Source organism: Lampris incognitus, chromosome 10 (assembly GCF_029633865.1).
Source record: "Lampris incognitus isolate fLamInc1 chromosome 10, fLamInc1.hap2, whole genome shotgun sequence".
Taxonomy (NCBI): Eukaryota; Metazoa; Chordata; class Actinopteri; order Lampriformes; family Lampridae; genus Lampris; species Lampris incognitus.
In genome coordinates, this window is record NC_079220.1 from 28735909 (window position 1) to 28755577 (window position 19669).

General features: G+C 45.0%; 1 protein-coding gene across 1 annotated transcript in view; it reads left to right on the plus strand.

The window, feature by feature from the left end:
* The window catches only part of cavin1a (caveolae associated protein 1a), a 33338-nt gene that overhangs the window by 1783 nt on the left and 11886 nt on the right, over positions 1-19669 (plus strand). The window lies entirely within an intron of this gene.

Below are 19669 nucleotides of genomic sequence, written 5' to 3' on the forward strand. Positions count from 1 at the left end.
ATCTGGTTGTAAAACTCAAAATATATTGGTGTAAATATAGGATGGCTGATAGAGTTGTATTCACGGGCCGTATTTATCAAAGTTCTCAGAACTTGAAGAATAGCATCACCGCCTCGATCTGCTGTGTGCCGCACCTCTCTTCTCCTTTTCTATGCTCAGAATTTTTTTTTTTTGGGGGGGGGTCGGGTAGGTTGAGATCCGACTATCTCTCTGATCCGTGGGAATGGTGATACATTTATATGTGTTTTGGGGGGTGTGTTATGCCCGTTGTCTTTGGACAAAAGTACTTGGACACATGAGCGTCCGGGCTTGCAGGCCTTCGACAGAGTCCGACTAGCAGGGGTGCGATGCTGGCAGATGTCTTACAGGAAGGAGATGCACGTACTCTCTCATATGTGCACAGAAATGTTGAGATTTCAGACAGGACTGATAGCTTTCATTAAAACGAAGCCGTATATTTCAGTTTTTCACCAAATTGTAATTATTTTATTTATTTATCTATTTATTTTATATGTTGGACATATGTGTTTTTGTAGTTTTTTTGTAGCTTGGATATGTGTGTTCTTGTAGTTTGGATATGTGTTTTTGTCTTTGTGTTGCACTGCTGCGGGCTGGAGGAAACGATATTTCATTTCATTTCATGTGTGCAGGTGCATGGAACGAAACGACAAATAAATGTTCCTGATTATTCTTTAAAAATCCTGCAAAGCACCAATTTAAGAATGAAATTAATTCTTTGCTTTAAGTGGTAACACGCTAATTGCCCCTACTTAAAGCTAAGAGTAGAAGTAATTCTTACGAGGTTAAGAGCTTTTTTGTTTTTTAACCGCAGTTGAAAAGGTTCACCCGGTGTAATCAAACTCATCAAAGTTCAGAGAGGAATAGCCAAGCAGCTACAAGGGATAAACCTACCTTCGCCACACTATACCCTGCTTGTGTAATTTAACAAGTTTTATTCCTTTGGTTTTTGCATTGGTGTGGTATTCTGCAAAGGCCTTGATTTCTATTTCGCATTAAAATGTTGTCGAGATGAAAATGACATGATTGTTAGGTTGTTTTTGCTCTTGGTTAGCCAATACTGGGTCTGTTTCAACAACAGCGTTCTTGTGACTGCACAACAAAGTACAAGTTGAACACATTCTTCCTGTGTAGGAAGGCACGGGCTCGCCCCTGTCTCCATGCAGACGCCATCTAGACCCTCTCCTGGCAGCTCCTCACACAGTCAACAGAGCTCGGGAGCACTCCCACATACGTTTTTTAAGTCAAATGCAACTCAACTTTAATTCCAAAGTCCAAGATTAGGACTATATGTGAGATTTTTTTTTTAACTTTTATCTTTTATCTAACACCAAAATTTCATGAATTTCCTTCCAAGCAGTGTTATTCATAGGTAAAGCCCATATCTCACAGCCCTACTTTCTAGTGTTGTAAGTGTGAAACCGGCTACCTTTGGCCCAGTGTACTGCTCACCAGACTCCTTGCAAGTGTGTACTCAATATTTCCTGCTTTTAATTTTTGTTGTTGATTATACAGTTAATTATTCAGTGGTAAATATGTAGTCTTTTATTTTATTTTTTTACCAATACTCTGCACACGTCCTCTTTTCTCTCCACAAACACAGCAATGTCTGCTGCATGATTATATTGTAAAATTTCATCTCGGTGGTCAAATGGACATTGATTAAGCCCTAAAATTAAAAAAAAAGTTTCCAGTTTCAAGTTGTAAAATTCCTTATCCGTGTCTATTTTGAAGTATTTTTCCCAACACGAACCTGCAAATCCAGCTTACATTACAGCTTATTACGACCGTGCCTATACGAAGATACACTGCATCAAGTCGTGAACCTATGTGGCCTCTGTGGAACATGGCCAAAGAAAACATAATTTGCCCTTTGCAAAAAGAAGTAAATATGAGTTAGTGTGTGAGTGGCCCATTAAGCAGTCTAACCACCACGGTGTATTTGAGACTTGGCGAGCAAGTCTTTTTTTAGCACGGCGTGCTGTAATGTCTGGCTAATAGCTTGCATCTTGCCACGTGCTCTACTTCACTCTGTGCTGTGTGGCAACAGCTTTCATATCCCACTGCATGCAAACCCTGTCTTCACATGAGACAACATTATGTCAATGATAACTTCATCTCCTCACACGCTTGCCTGAACCACTTGTATTCTTTGCTAACTGTTATAAAGGGGATTCATTCAACATTCAAATAAGATATGCCTATACAACAATGTAATGCATGGCAGTTATATTTGCTTATGACAATAATTCCCATACTCTGTTGAGAAGGCAACATTTTACAACTGGTTGACTTGTTGGTAATGTTTGATGTACTTTTGACTGCAAGAGCAAATCAGGGCAGATAAAGCTGCAGTGGGTACTCAACAAATATGTTTTTACAAGACGCCGTGCCAAAAAAACTTGTATTTTTTACCAAGTTGCTCTGGGGGGATCACACTTACAGACTTGCGGCCCTGTCTGGGACAGTGCTTAGTATGGAGTCTGTGTTGGCAAGGGGGGCCTTAAATTCAGATCCCCTTCCCGGAATGTCCACTGTGGCAGCAGGTTACACTATTGGCATGTAGCAGAAATCCAATCAGACACTGGAGGCCCCAATAAATTACTCCAGCAAAGCAGGTGCCTCCTGCTGTTTGTGAAACTTGCACGCAACCAGCAACGCTGTGTGTGAATCAGTAATATTTGTGTGTGTATGTGTGTGTGTGCATATGCATCCCGGAGTGTTAGAGGGAGTTTATGTATGTAGAGTTTCCAGGTGAGCGAAATGTCTCACGCAACACCTATTTTTGTGCTTCTTAAGTCTTCGGTGGTTTATTTTGAGAATCTAACTTTAATCATGCTCGAACCGGAGGTGGGGGAAATAATCGATTCTACGGTGCATCGCAATGCTTTGTTGAACAATTCTGTATCGATGCAGAGAAGTCTTCAATCGATTAGTAATATAATTTTCAATGGGCTGCCCCGCCTCTGTAATTTGGAGTTACTGCTACATAGAATGCATACACCATGTTTACATTCAAGATGGTTGGTGCTAGACTGGATGGGCTGGAGGGTCGGGAGGGATGCTCTGCTCCGTGTGATGAAAGTGTTCACATGCCTCCAATTGGCTCACCCTAACTCTAACCTTACCCACTCACCTTTTTTTTTGGCTTCTTTTCTCCCTTTTTCTCCCCCATTGTATCCGGCCAATTGCCCCACTCTTCCGAGCCGCCCCAGTTGCTGCTCCACCCCCTCTGCCAATCTGAGGAGGGCTGCAGACTACCACATGTCTCCTCCGACACATGTGGAGTTGCCAGCTGCTTCTTTTCACCTGACAGTGAGGAGATTCACCAGGGGGACATATCGCATGGGAGGATCACGCTATTCCCCAGTTCCCCCTCCCCCCTGAACAGGCACACGACCGACCAAAGGAGGCGCTAGTGCAGCGACCAGGACACATACCCACATCTGCACATGTGCATGCACATGCACATGCACATGCGGGTGAGAAACCCTAACCTTAATCACTCACCTTAACTGAATGCCCAGAGCATCATCAGTTACCTGCAAAACAACCAATCAACAGTGAGAACGACCCTCTGGCCCATCCAATCTAGCACCAACCATTAAAGACCGAGTGAAAATGGCAGAGCAGCTGTAAGCGAGAAAAGAAATAAATCCCCTCTGGCTTTTTTAAAAGCTGATGTCTGGGCATACTGTGGATTTCATGAAATCGATGGTAAAAAAGAGCTAGACAAGACTTATTCAGTTTGCAAGACATGTTACTCCAAGATCACAAGTATGTAGGCAACACCACCAATTTGAGAAATTATATTGCCTGTATCCACCCCGAGCTAAACTTAGCAGAGAAGAAAACTGCTGTGTCTGACTCCTACCAGAAAACTCTTGAACACTCATATCAAAGCTGGCACCTAACTCTGACAGAGCCAAAAAGATAAAGTCTGTTACAAGTTTTAATGCTAAAGATTTGTGCCCTTACTCCGTCGTGGAAAATGAAAGCTTTCGTTTTCTCCTGCCTCGAACCAAGGTACAATGTCCTGTCCTGGCAATTCTCCACAGACACAGCCATCTCATCTTATTTCATCTCATCTCATAATTAACTGCTTCTCCAGCGTCGGGTCGCGGTGGCAGCAAGTTAAGTAGGGCACGCCAGATGTCCCTCTCCCCCAGTAACACCCTCCAGCTCCTCCTGGGGGATCCCAAGGCATCCCTAGGCCAGATTGAACATGTAGTCCCTCCAGCGAGTTCTGAGTCTACCCAGGGGTCCCTGTCCAGTTGGAAGTGCCTCGAAAACCTCCAAAGGAAGGCACCCACAAGGCATCCTAATCAGATGCCCGAACCATCTCAACTGGCTCATTTTGACACGAAGGAACAGCGGCTGTACTCCGACCTCCCTCCAGATGTCTGAGCTCCTCACCCTATCTCTAAGGCTAAGACACAGCCATGCCAGTGCTATACAGCAACACCAATTCAGAAAGACAATTCAAGTGGCAATAACCTGCTATTTGTGGACATCCATTGTGCAAAAATCATATGTAACTGTGACTGCATATCATATTAGGGACAAATGACAGCTACAGCCACATGTGCTCAAAACAAGAGCTGTGTATCAGAGCCACATGGGTGCCCATTTAGCAGAGTTGTTGTAAGATGTGGCTGAAGAATGGGAGCTCGTGACTAAAGATTTAGTGTTGGTGACAGACAATGCCTTCAACATGGTGGTTGCTGCTGAAATGGGTAAATTCCCCCATGTCATATGCTTTGCCCACACACTGAACTTGGCCTCTCAGCGTGCGTTCAAGCTGTCCAGTGTGTCAAGGCAACTGGGAAGGATCAGACGGATTACCACATTTTTCCACCATAGCATCAGAGCGAAGCAACACCTTGAGGAGAAGCAGAACACTTAGTCTCAAGTGTCATAAGCTGAAAACAGATGTCAGCACCTGGTGGAACAGCACGTATGAGGTAGTAGACAGGTTCTTAGAGCAAGAACCTGCTATCTGTGCCACCTTGTTGTCTCCAGAGGTGAGAAGAAAGAGTCTGACCTCTGCACTCTGAGCGCAACAGATGTATCAAATGCAGAGGATGCTGTTAAGGCCTTAAAGCCAATGAAAGTTGCCACCGCTCTGATTTCAGAGGAGAGAAACCCCATAGTGTGTCTGATTGCTCCTCTGAATGCTCAACTCATCCAGAACATGACAGGCAGTGGCATTGGAGAGTCACAAATTATCCAGGAGCTTAAGCAGGCCATCAGAAAGGACCTTAGCAAGAGGTACACCAGTGAGGAAAAGAAAAATATTCTTCATACAGCTTCTGCTCTTGACCCCTGTTTCAAGGGACTGCCTTTCCTCACAGAGGAGGAGAGACAGGGGCCCTTCAGAAGAATTACTACTGAGGCTGTGTCACATGAGGTAATTCTACCATGTTGAAATTTATTTGAAAATGTAAAATGCCACTCAAAAAATGTAAAATGTCACTAATGATATGCATACACTACATTACACTACATGCAGCTGAGAGTGATTAACAGTACAGTACAAAAGAAGAGAAAAAAAGATTCAAATAGAATAAATTAATAAATAAGATTAAGTAGCATGATAGAAAAAGCATAACAGTAATGGTAGTTTTAGAGAATAATGAAGTTACACAAGACTTTTGATATTGATGGCAAGAAGTACATTTTTGTCTGGTAAACTGACATTTTCAAATGTGGATTGGATTGAGGGTGTTTACCTACAGCAGATCATGAGAGTAGAAGAGGCTGATGAATCGGGAAGACAGAATGCGGGGAGAAGATGCACCAGTGCTAAAAATTACAGAGAAGCAAGACCAATGTCCTTATGCTCCCAAAAAAAAAGGCTTCACCTTTGCTTACAAATCTGCTGGGGCAGACCTTCACTGAAAATACAGTTCAGCCCAAGACACAAGAGCCGAGGAGGAAATGGACAAGTACCTTAAAGTTTCTCCTCTCTCTGAAGACCTTCTACACTGGTGGCGTGTCCATGAAGTGATGTTTCCTCCTGTCCAAGAAATATCTCTGCATCCCAGGCACCAGTGTTTCCGCAAAATGAGTTTTCTCCACCGCAGGAGATGTAGTCACTGCACAGCAAAGCACATTGACTCCTAAACATGTAACCCGCTTGTGTTCTTACACAAGAATTTGGAAATTCCAACATTGATCCGCAGAAATTTGTCATGTTGCACTGCCACGCATTGTCACAATTTTTTTTCTCCCCAATTGTACCTGGCAAATTACCCCATTCTTCCAAGCCATCCCGGTCACTGCTTCACCCCCTCTGCTGATCCGGGGAGGGGTTCAGACTACCGCATGCCCCCTCCGATACGTGGAGTCGCCAGCCACTTCCTTTCACCTGGCAGTGAGAAGTTTCGCCAGGGGGACGTAGCATGTGGGAGGATCATGCTATTCCCCCCAGTTCCCCCTACCCCCAAACAGGCACCCCGACCGACCAGAAGAGGCACTAAAGCAGCGACCAGGACACATACCCACCTCCGGCATTCCACCTGCAGACACGGCCAATTGTGTCCGTAGGGACGCCCGACCAAGCTGGAGGTAACACGGGGATTTGATCCAGCAATCCCCGTGTTGGTAGGCAACTGAATAGACCGCTAAGCTACCCAGTCGCCCGATTGTCACAATTTCGATTATGGCATTTTTCTGCATTATCTACATGCTCATGTTCTGCTATTAGAGCTGCTTCAGGCTTGTTGTTTTTTCATATGAGAGCAGTTTTATTTTGATGTTTGACAAAACTTTTTGATATGTACTAGTACAAAAACGGGTTCTTTTGGTTAATTGTTTTTGAGCTATGGTGTTCGATCTTATCAGGAAGACTTTGAAAAGAAAGCTGTCGTTTCTCTTCTCAGTTTCCCCCCCTAATCGCTCCCATTCCTGAGTTACTCTGACCTCTGATCCAGACCCGATACATGGTCGGTGCACACTTGGGGTTTTTGATCTGTGGAGAATAGATTGGCCCTAGGCCTAGGGGTTCAATTCATAATAATAAGTATCTAGAAATTTTGGTTCCTCCCCATGGTGAGTCAGTACTGTAGGTTTCCCCCACGTGTACTTCTGTTGTAGTGCAATGTTAATATTTAGCCACTGGGTTGCACACACACTATTAATGAATGGAAGCCTCGAGGGCCCGTGTTTTCTCCACAGAGCAGAACCCCAAGAGTGCACCGTAACACTGATACACAGGAGGGGTAGTGTGTGTGTGTGAGTGAGAGTGAGAGTCTGAGGGAGTGGAGCTGTTAACACATGTTCGGCTGAAAGTATAAGTAATGTGCAATACATAATACTGCTACAGAAATGTTATTATTTTTTTTTATATATAAATCCGTTTTGTTTTATTTTAATGTATGACAAAATGTGTTGCACTACAAAAGAGCTCCTCTAACGTTTATATTTCCTTCCGATGTTTAAATTTCAAACTGTTTTCAAATTGATGTTATCGTTGTTTTCTACCTCTTTTTTGTTTTGTGGTTTTTTTTTGTTAAGTTTTTTTTTTTTGCTGTTGTTTTTTGTAAAGCACTTTGTAAATTTGTTTTGAAAAGTGCTATATAAATAAAGTTATTATTATTACTTATTTACTGTTTTTCAGCACTATGTTCAGTCTTATCTGGAGGACTTTGAAAAGGAATATTTTATGTATTTCAAAAGGGGCAGCTTAAGTGATGTATTTGTTACAAACAATGTATAAAGAAAAGGGTTTTAATTTTTGTATTTATGGGGGGGAAATCAACCATGTATAGAAATCCGACAATGAGATGCCTCAGGAATCGAACCATGAGCCTCTGAATCGTAGTTGTGGGGTGACTGAAGATCCCCGCCCCTGTCTTGAACAACAAAAGGTCCTTTGGCTTCAGCCAGTGTGTGAGACTGTTTTAACATCGTTTGTTAGGGTGCTCCTCACACCCATTTGTGTGAAGGTCTGCAGTTGAGATGTTTCTGCTCCATCACGGGTGGAGGTGCTGTTCATAGGGAGCGTCATCTCCTGTGGCTGGTAGGATCTCGGCCGTGACGCTGGGGTCTCTACCTCAAGGCGGCCCTGTCATGTCAAACAGCCGGACCCACTTCGACTTCCATGTTATCTTCGTTGTGCCGGGCTCCGAGCACTATTTATTGCCAGAGAATGGCTGTTGGGTGTCGAGTTCAAATAACAGACGGAGAGAAGTTTGTCACAGATTGGCAGCGTAGCAAATCAACACTGGCTTTAAGACCGGTTTCACTTCTTTCCACTTTAAATGTGTTAGCACATTGATGTGGGTGTTTGCGTTAAATAGTGAGCTTTAAAGGCAGTATCTGAATAAGGTCATGTTAATGTGTAAGATATAGTATAGATGTTGCCGTGTGTGTGCGTGTGTGCGTGCATGTGCATAATTGCATTGTACACCTCCTTTTATGCATGCCTTTTTGTAAAAGCTGCAAGTGTTGTTTTTCCACAATGTCCCTGTGCCTGTGCACTCTGAGAATAGTAACATCATTTCGTTTCCTGGGCTCAGGGGAAGCTTTTGACAGTGATGCTTTATAATTAAACATGGTTCGATGGCAGTATGCATAATCCCCCAAGCAACAGCAGGGTGTGGAGTGGCAAGATAGAGACATAAATAATAAGGAGCTGCCGTGCTCCATCAGCCCAATATTTCGAAAGAAAGGATTCAATCATATTCACCTCCTGTGGAAATGCTAAGTAAATATTCCCATAGTTTAAATAGGAAGTTATAGTTTATATCATACCATGTATATTGTTTAGTTAGTATCTCATGTTATTCATAAGTTGGGTGATTTTAACCCCTGCTCCTTGCACTCTGCATGAAAGAATGCTTTCATTCATCTTTCATGTCTTCTTGGGCCACACATTGCAGAAACCATGTTTTAGCTTTGTGGTGGTAGCTAGCTGCTATGCTGCTGCATTGTGGTGGTGGCTAGCTGCAATGCTGGTGCATTGTGGTGGTGGCTAGCTGCTATGCGGTGCATTGTGGTGGTGGCTAGCTGCAATGCTGGTGCATTGTGGTCGTGGCTAGCTGCTATGCTGGTGCATTATGGTGGTGGCTAGCTGCTATGCCGGTGCATTGTGGGGTAGCTAGCTGCTATGCCGGTGCATTTTGGTGGTAACTAGCTGCTATGCCGGTGCATTATGGTGGTGGCTAGCTGCTATGCTGGTGCATTCCAGTAATCATGTATTTTACTGAATGTGTTTCCAGGTGTTTGTGTTATTGTGCCATTTTGCTGTTTCTATTTAGAGCCGTGTTATTTATTTATTTATTTTCCTCCTCCTTTTTCCCCCCCGATTGTATCCGGCCAATTACCCCACTCAGCCGAGCCGTCCCGGTCACTGCTGTACCCCCTCTGCCGATCCGGGGAGGGCTGCACACAACCACATGCCTCCTCCGGTACACGTGGAGTCCGCAGCCGCTTCTTTTCACCTGACAGTGAGGAGTTTCGCCAGGGGGACGTAGCGCGTGGGAGGATCACACTATTCCCCCCAGTCTCAAGCCTCTTCATTAATTAACTTTGTACGCATCTTTTTTTTCCCTGAAAAGCAAAGTGTTGGTGTGTTTCAAGCTAATGAACACCATTTAAAGATTTTCGTTTCTGTCATTAAGATTGATTTTTTTTTTGGAAGCCGTATCCGCAACGATGAGTTGATTAAAACCTCCCTCGTTAGGTGGTTTGTCTCAGGAACAAAGACATGGGGGTCTTTTACAAATAATGCCTCCACTGTGAGTCTTCTTGCAGCTGCTGAAGGTCTTGAGGCTGCAAAGCCGGCGAGTCTTCACCCCTCAGATAGCCAGCGACCCATGGGGGCAACCCTTTCTCTCCTCCTGCTCTCTCTCTCTCTCTCTCTCTCTCTCTCTCTCTCTCTCTCTCTCTCTCTCTCTCTCTCTCTCTCTCTCTCTCTCTCTCTCTCTCTCTCTCTCTCTCTCTCTCTCTCTCTCTCTCTCTCTCTCACACACACACACACACAATCTTCTCATGTGTTTCTCCCCTGATTCAATTTCCCCCAATTAGCTGTGATATCCTCTCGACATATTATACAAAGGCTTCATGTGTGTCTTAACACATTACACTCTGCAGGTCTCCCTGGGTTTTGCAGAACTTCTGTAACACAGGTTATTTCTTCAACAAGAGAAATTCATTCACATGGATGATTTACACCCACCATGGTGTCTGTCTGGACCTGGGGTCTGCTTTGGCAGGTACTCAAGGACAGTGACAGACATGAAGGCTCTCTATCGGAGTGATCAGCCGTAGTTTCACATCCCTCTCTGAGGTAGCAAGCAGCAGGCAACAGCTCCAGTCAAAAGTGACTGCCTCTGCCAGTGCAACAGCCCGGCTTCACCTTTCCTCAAATGAAAGGATAATTTGACCCACTTACTCCGGTCCAACTGATCCAAGCCCAGGTTTAACAGGCACACCAATCGTATTGATACTTTTTGTTTTTGGGCACATGTCAGATGTGTGACCTTTTACTGAGCGGGTAACTTGGGCAACTCTCTTGCAGCAGGCAGGAGGGGACTGAAGTACAGCCACACCAAGTTAGAACTGTGATTCATCCCATTGGCATCCCTTTGCTGCTAGCCATGCCCCCTTGTTGTCCTCCCTCCTTCTCAGTTTCTCCCCGTTATCGCTCCCACTCCCAATTTACTCTGACCTCTGATCCAGACTTGATACATGGCCGTTTAAGAGTCACGGGAGTTTTGTAGGAGCACTAAGGCCCTGATCCTTCTGCTTCCTGGCTTTACCAGTTGCTTGTGTGTTTTAAAACAACGTGTGGACTCGAGTCAAATGATTTGGATTCGAGTCAGACTCAAGTCACAAATTTGGTGACTTTAGACTTGACTTGACAAAACTGAAGAAGAAAAAAAACACTTGAAACTCGATTTTGACCAACATAAATGACTCATGACTCCACTTGGATTTGAGCCTTTTGACTTGAAAGACTTGGTACCTTCTCAATGCTTTTAACGAGTGTGCAGCCAGTCAACTCTTCATTTGCATAATTACAGATTCACTTTTAATCAATCCATAATAATACAAATTTTACAAAACATTAATGATTTGTGTAAATTTAGTGTAGTTTAAAATTTGGAAACGGCATTAAATTTGATGAAGAGCACATAATGACTGGTTTAGACCTTGACACTTGAAGTTTAGGTCTGGGACTTGCCAGGTTGGACTTGGGACTTAAGTGCCAAGACCTAACTTACTTGTGACTTGGAAAGCAATGACTTGATCTCCACTTGGAAAACGATGTTCAGTCTGCTGTTGCACTAATTTGAAGTCCCTTCTGGAAAAGACTGGGATTTAAAACCTCAAATTCAAATGCATATAAGAACTGCTCACCTGGCAAATACTAACTACACTACTCGTAGGTCTTTTCTCCCAGTTAGTGTCTGCTACACTGCAACACACACACACACACACGCACACACATGCAGAGAGCCTTCCAGACATCTTTCCATTAGAGAGAGAGAGAGAGTGTGTGTGTGTGTGTTTGTGTGTGTGTGTGTGTGTGTGTGTGTGTGTGTGTGTGTGTGTGTGTGTGTGTGTGTGTGTGTGTGTGTGTGTGTGTCAGTTATGATGCAGAGGCAACTTTGAGTTCCAGTGCTGAGTGGCTGAGTGATGTGTGTGTGTGTGTGTGTGTGTGTGTGTGTGTGTGTGTGTGTGTGTGTGTGTGTGTGTGTGTGTGTGTGTGTGTGTGTGTGTGCCAGTTATTTGAACATGTCAGAGGCATTGCGGATGTGTGTTACATTTCAAAGACATTTACTGCAGTTTTTTTTCTTTTTTTTGCAGACTGTCGCAAACCTCTCTGTTTGTAAAGGGAGAATGCTTTCCTCCCCTTGTCTGTTGGGTTTTCCTTTGGCATGATGTCAAACAGCGGAGTCTCTTCTAAACGCCTTTGTTCCTTCAACAGCCAGGGGACATCTTGGAGCCAGCTCTGTGTTTCTATTGGCACATTTGGCAGCAATCCTGTACCACTGCCATGACTGTTCATTCTTTCTTTCTCTCTCTCTCTCTCTCTCTCTCTCTCTCTCTCTCTCTCTCTCTCTCTCTCTCTCTCTCTCTCTCTCTCTCTCTCTTGCCTCCCTCTTTCCTCTGTCTCAAATCACCTGTGATACCGCAGAACAAATGAGTACAGATGAAAGCAGAGTTACACGTTCGTCTCTCGTGTGTTCTCACTTGGAAAAGATCAAAACCTTCATGCTGGATCAAAAGAACTCCCCCTGACTTTGATGTGACCTGTGTTTGAAGGATGCTGTGTGTTGTTGTTGTAGCAACGGGAGCCTGCTCCAAACACAGAACTGTACTTTTTGGCCTTCCTTTGTTATTCTCCACCTTTTTTCTTTCTCTCTTTTTTTTTTGTTCCAGTTGCTTTTTGTTTTCAAGAGTGCAAATGAATTGGGTGTTATTTTCATGTTAGCTGGACGAATTACAGGTAATGGTGTTCTAAAAAGAAAAGAAAAAAAGCTGTGCTTCAGGCAGCCCAGTGGTTAGCACTGTCACCTCACAGCAAGAAGGTCCTGGGTTCAAACCCCAGGGGTGGTCCAACCTTGGGGGTCATCCCAGTTCGTCCTCTGTGTGGAGTTTACATGTTCTCCCCGTGTCGGGGGGGTCTGCGGGTACTCCGGTTTCCCGCACCATCAAAAAGACATGCATGTTAGGGTTAATGGTCTTGCCCCTGAGCAAGGCATGGCAAGACAAACTGGAGTTGGTCCTCGGCGCTGCATGGCGGCTGCCCACTGCACCTAGCTACACAGCTGGGATGGGTTAAATGCAGAGAAGAATTTCCCCACGTGGATTAATAAAGTATATCAAAAATCAAAATCAAATGTTTTTAAGAACAAGTACATCCTAAAGAGGACATAAAGACATGTCATGACTGAATATGTAAGTATTCATTTAGGTTTTCCACCATGTCCTTGGTGTATTATTAAGGTCTCCGTGTGTACCTCAGTCTAAGTACTAAGTGCCTGAGTAAAGGATAGTAAAAGATGCTGGCTATAATGACAGAGATACTTTAGCCCTTCTCTCTGTCCCTGACATAAGGCTCTATGTATGCCTGTGCAACAGAAAGACGACCCCTGCTATTCCAACAGTTGAAGGAAGGGGGGGGGCTCAAACGCTTAACACGTTGAAAACACTAAACACTTGTGTGTGTCCTCGACTTGCGAAGTTAAGAGCACAGTACGTATATGTCCACAGTGGGGTGTGCCCCTGGAACCTTTGCAATCCTATCAGCTAATGTGTGATTTGCACAGCAGCGTAATTTAGCACATCTACACAAGGTGCATGTTGCATTATTCAGCTGAGATGGGTTCAGTTTTGGGGAGTGCATGACTTGTGTCATTTCTCGAATCGATCAATGTACTCTTGTTATGTTATTTTGGGGGGGGGGTTCCCCCTTTTTCTCCCCAATTGTAACCGTCCATTTACCCCACTCTTCTGCGTCGCCCGGTCACTGCTCCACCCCCTCTGCCCATCCGGGAAGGGCTGCAGACTACCACATGCCTCCTCCGATACATGTGGAGTCACCAGCCACTTCTTTTCACCTGACAGTGAGGAGTTTCATGTGGCAGGGTCACGCAGAGGAGGCGCTAGTGCAGCGACCAGAACACATACCCACATCCGGCTTCCCACCCGCAGACATGGCCAATTGTGTCTGTAGGGACGCCTGACCAAGCCGGAGGTAACACGGGGATTCGAACCGGCGATTCCCTGTGTTGGTAGGCAACGAAATAGGTATTCTCATTATTACTGCTGTAAATAAAGTGACCCAAGACAGTTCCATCTGTGTGTGTGTGTGTGTGTGTGTGTGTGTGTGTGTGTGCGTGTGTGTGTGTGTTTGTGTGTGTGTGTGTGTGTGTGTGTGTGTGTGTGTGTGTGTGTGTGTGTGTGTGTGCATGCGCTTGTACTTCTATGTGTTGTTTTTCAATTGTTCACTCTCCAGGTCTAGAAGAGTCCCTCTCTGGCCTCCTTTTATTAAAATACATTATATTTTATGAATCCTGTGATGCCTGCCTGCCCTCACCTCATCTCATCTCCTCCTCCCAAACCAACCTTAACCAGCAGACAGGATATGCCAGCTGGGCTACAGATCAGATTACCCGTGGAGTGTTAAAGTTTGCACACAGCTTCTCGGATGGTCCGTAGCAACGTTTTCTCGTATCGTACCGCCACTCCGTGGAGGCTACACTCTCTACTGTTTACGCCTGCGTTTTTTAGGCACACCCTTCGTCTTTCAAGCTACAGCCAAAATACCAAGTGTGCCAAATGGCCTGAGTTGGTATTGGGAAAAATGCTGTGGTACTTTGATTATAAATACCCCAGCAGCAATAGAATGGAATTCTGCAGTGTCCCCTTTCATTGACTTGGATCTCAATTTAACTATCGGCAGCACTGATTGATTTACTAGAATGCGTGTGTGTGTGTGTGCGTGTGTGTTTCTTGTTTGCTTGTTTGTTTCCAGGTGTACATAATGTCCATATGTGTGTGTGGTTTGCACATAGCCGAAGTACCTTGCTTTCTGTGCACTTTGATCGTGATTTCCTCAGTTAGGACTATCTAATCTATCTGTTAGTTATACCGTATAACAATACGCGGTATCAGTGTATTATATCAGTGATAAGGAGCATTTGCAATATAATCAGTAGCTTTCTACCGAAAAGTTATTTTCAGAGGAATATCTGTAAAATTATTTACTTGTCACACAAATAACACTCACCATTGTAACATATGAGAGTACTTTTTAAGCAATTTTCATCAGTGAAGACAAAACTCAGCTCAAATAATACCTTCACAGGAGGGCAGCTATGCAATGAAAACTGTCCTCTGAGTCCGCCTGCTGAGTGAGGGTGCTTGTATTTCCACCGTGGCTGTGGCGGAGTATGTTCCTGGCACTGATCTGTGAGTTATAAGCTGTCAGTGAGACATAGCTGGGACACCGGGTGGGTTCAGGGTACCTTCAGGATTAGATTCTATCCACCCGCAGATGCTTCCAGTAATGAATGAAAGGTTACACAAGTTATGTTTTTACATTACAGTTGCAAACTTAAAGCCTGGATTGAGCGCATGGAGTGTGCTGCGATAGGCTTTCATCATTTCTCATGTGATGTAGTTTCATCATCGTCACCGGCAGTCACTCGGGAACGAGTATGACCGTCCTCCCTCTGAGTCCTCAGGTGGGTGTAGGGGCCGATCCTGGAGCCACATAATGGCAGAATGCCTGCGCGTGACAGCTTTTTTACATGACGAGGTTGATGCGCCTGCAGCCACCACATGGTCCTTGGAAGGGGGTGGCCAGAGTCCAATGGCATGGAGAACCAACACGATTGGGGACCACCATCTGCTGTTGCCTTCATCCGCCTTCACTGCTGTTGTTACCTGGAAACATCTTCTGCCAGTTGTGCCATTGCGGTCTTTGTTGGATCGTGCTTCATCTGGACCCTCCCCCTTGACCTATCTGCCTTGGGTGACCCTACCAGGAGCCAAGCTCTGGATGGCATAGCTCTTGGGATCATTGGTACACACAAGCTTCTCCACCACGGCAAGGTGGCGATCCAGGAGAAGGATGTAGCTTACACTGTGCTCATGAAAGAAAGTCGGAGTACATATACTAATATCAGTCCTGGTTTTTTATTATATACCATTGCCTGTTTCATCCACTTCAGGCACTGGTTCATTCTTTTTTTCTTTATTTTTTCTTTATTTATTTTTTGACCCCCCCCTTTCTCCCCAATTGTATCCGGCCAATTATCCCATTCTTCCGATCCGTCCCAGTCACTGCTCAACTTTGCTGTTTTGGCCGTTAAGACGAACAAAATTTATATATCAAGCAGATAACTAATCACAGTAAAATCCCTACAATATAGCCTGTTTTGTTTTCAATTCAACACCTCCCAGTCTTATTCTGCAGTTAAACATTAGCCCGTTGTTAAAGCAAAGCAGGATTACTGCGTACGCTCCCATATCCAGGTGCTGTCGGACAGGAAGGGCAGATCACTAAACATTACATGAACAGCGCACATGTCCATACTGTATTCAGCATGACATGCTGCTGATAGTCAGATTCTGACTTGGCCAACACTGTCCATCATCTCGAAATTGATGATTAAAATTTCAGTTCAATTCAGTTTAATCAATGATATCCTCAATTACATCTCTAACAACGAAAATTGTGGTGGGGCAAGTTACTCCATGCTTGTGTCTGCACCAGGGACCGTATTCATTGCGTCTTGTACAGATGCAACTGAATGGAAAGTCTGAACACATAGTTTTTAATGCTGGTGTAAGCCTAACAGTAACGTTACTTAATAAATGAGAGCCAGTGTGTGTGGTAGCATCGCAGAGAGGATTTTGTTATAAAATCTGTTCCACTGCTGCAGCTGCCAGCTCATACAGAGCTGCAACTGGAAAAGTAAATGTACCCCTCTGCTGTGGGCGTAAGCCAGGGATTTCACCAGCTTGGTCATGGATGTGGTGGGGCTGAGCAGTGGAAAAGGGCTTTCCCAGTCAGATTCCCGATTGCCAAGTCATAAATCATCGTAACGGAAAAAGCGAGGAACTCCCTTCCTGTGGCTTGTATGGAGACTGTACCGGGACATTGCCATGGCAACAAGCGGGTGTACAGGAGACCTTTTGGTGAATGGGTCCGTCTGTACAAGGGGAGTCTCTTTGGCTGTTAAGACTTCCATTACTCATCGTTGGGCCTTTGCAAACACGGCACTGTATAGACGCTGGCTGGGCTTCGGGGTGCAAAAAGAGGAGTGTGATTTTTCACAAAACAGAATTCTTGTTGTGCTTCTCACAAGTGTCGGCGTCTCAGTCGTATGGGTTCCTCAAAATGCACCAGGTAGTTAGCAGCTAAAAGCATCCTTTGTGAAGTATAAAGAGACTGATCGAGCCTAAGAGAGTAGGTGATGTCAAAATGTAAGTCCAAAACAAAACATCATGAGTCATTGTCTCCAACAACATGTAATCAAAGACCATGAGGTTTTCCCAAAATGAAACTTGAACTAGGCGCTCCTCTCTCGGGATGACTGTATGGTGATTAGTGATATCAGCTACTACGGTATTTGGTTAGAGTAAATACCTGCATGCTCTTATTGGGGTTTCATTGCACATGTTCAGAGACGACTTCCCTAAAGGCTTCAAGGATTGTATTTCATTCCAACGCAGGGCTTTTAACATGGAAACCTCAAACTTCTTGCATGTTGCATGTCGGGTGTCTTTGCCCCTCACCCCTCTCTGCCCGTAGCCCCCTTCCAGAGGGCCAGACGGTCCAGTGATATCCCTTGTTGTGAAAGCTGGGGTGCACAGCTGCCTGGAGAAGACAGGATCAGACAGCTGCCTCGGTGACTCACAGCAGCAGCTTCTCATCACAATGACTCGCATACAGTCGCGTGTGTGTGTTGGCGTGTTTGCATGTCTACATGTTTGCGTGTGCTTTCTACCCCACCGGACATATCTTCTATTAATCCTCGAATCTGTTTTGGTCTGTCTGGATTTTTTTTTTGTGCATTTGTGTGTTAATTATAGTTTTGTTCAGCAGTTTTTCTAAGGAATCAGGAATACTTTATTTGTCATTTCATTCCATGTACTTGTGTACATGAAATGAAACAAAATGTCTTTTACCCCAGCCAATAGCAGTACAACACAAAGACAAAAACTACAAGAACTACAAGAACACACATCTAGAGTAAGACATATATCCAAACAAACATATATCCAAACTAAACAAAGAATTAAAAAAAATCACTGTCCAAGGGGACGAATGCCAGCCAGGATGACTGTCGGAACTGCCGGTCTGCATGAGCTAGCAGTTAGCTTAGCCTTCCCTACTTCCGCATCCTGTCAGACCACTCTCTGTGTTTCCTCTTCGGGCACAGCTCCAAGCAGGGCTGTGGTCCTTGGGCCCACTGGATGCAGCAGACCAGGCTTCCTCAGCTGATCCAATGCCAGCTCTACCAGCCAGACACCCATGACACACCTCCCCGCACTCCACACGCCGAAACTAAAAACACCACAGTCAATGCTAGGCGAGGTCACCGCCAGACCGCCCTCGGTGGTATCGGAACTGCTGGTCTGCATAGGCTAGCAGTTAGCTTAGCCTGCTCTGCTTCCGCGTCCTGTCAGACCGCCCTCAGTACTTCCTCTTCAGGCGCAGCTCCAGGCAGGGCCGTGGTCCCTGGGCCCACAGGATGCAGCAGACCAAGCTCTCCCAGCCAATCCAGTGCCAGCTCTCCCAGCTATTGAACGAAGACAAACCTTAGACGCAGATGTGGACAAAGACACTGCATGGAAAGTACTGGGTGAGGCCGCCACAAATGTGAATTCGCACCGCCATCTTCCCACACCCGAAACGGAAACACAAAAGGACACCAAAAGAGGAAATGTGCACAAAAAAGCTAATTTTTAAAGGTAATGGTTACCACGGAAAAACAAACAAGACTGAATTGCATGAAACTATCCATCCCTCCTCCTCCATACTTGCTTAATACTTTCCACAGTTGCAGAGGACTGGAGTGTATCCCAGCATGCACTGACTGGAAGGCAGGGGGAAACCCTCAACAGGTGCCTCACACACCATTCACACCGATGGGCAATTTAGAGAGGCCCATCATGCATGTCTTTAGACTGTGAAAACAGAGAAACCCACGCCAGCACAGGTAAAGAACACACAACTCGATGCAGACTGTCTGGATTCATGCCCAGGACCCGCTTGCTATGAGGCAATCGTGCTAACCACTAAGCCACCATTACACCCTGTATGAGACCATTACCACCTTATTGACATAATATTCCCAGTGCTGCCGTAACCTCAGACTCAACTAAGTAACTACAATGGTTTATTTTATGGATGCGTTTAATGGCTTGCATCTTTTTTTTTCTTTTTTTTGTGATACACTTTATTAATCCCCGTAGGGAAATTCCTCTCTGCATTTCATCCATCCTGGCTGTGTAGCTAGGAGCAGTGGGCAGCCGCCGTGCAGCACCCGAGGACCTACTCCAGTTCATCTTGCCATGCCTCGGCCAAGGGCACAGACAGGAGTATAAACCCTAACATGCATGTCTTTTTGATGGTGGGGGAAACCGGAGCACCTGGAGAAAACCCGCTGCAGACACGGGGAGAACATGCAAACTCCACACAGAGGACGATCTGCGATGACCCCCAAGGTTGGACAACCCCGGGGTTTGAACCTTCTTGCATTGAGGTGACAGCAGTAACCACTGGAATTGGATTTATTTGCCCAGACAACAATACTGGACAACGGGCATGGCTGTGTGGCCTTGCAGCAGTTGGTCCATCCAATTAGCAAAGAGAGAGGACGGGGGTGGAGTGGAGGTGAAAGACAGATCCAGGCCCAGTGCTTTTGGTTAAAGCTGTACTAGCCTGGACCACTGTTTGTTCTCTTGTCTATAGCAACAGCTGGATAAAGCATCCAAGAGCCCTCATTATGAGTCAGAGAACGACCATCCTGCATGAGCCGAAACAATCAACTACATACATCCTGAAGACTAAATGTTCTCCAACGCATAAGACACAGCAGCAATTCTAAAAGTTCCTCCAAATTGGGACAGAAGACAAAACATCTGTCCTTGTATTGTTTATCGTCCTTCGCCATTACCT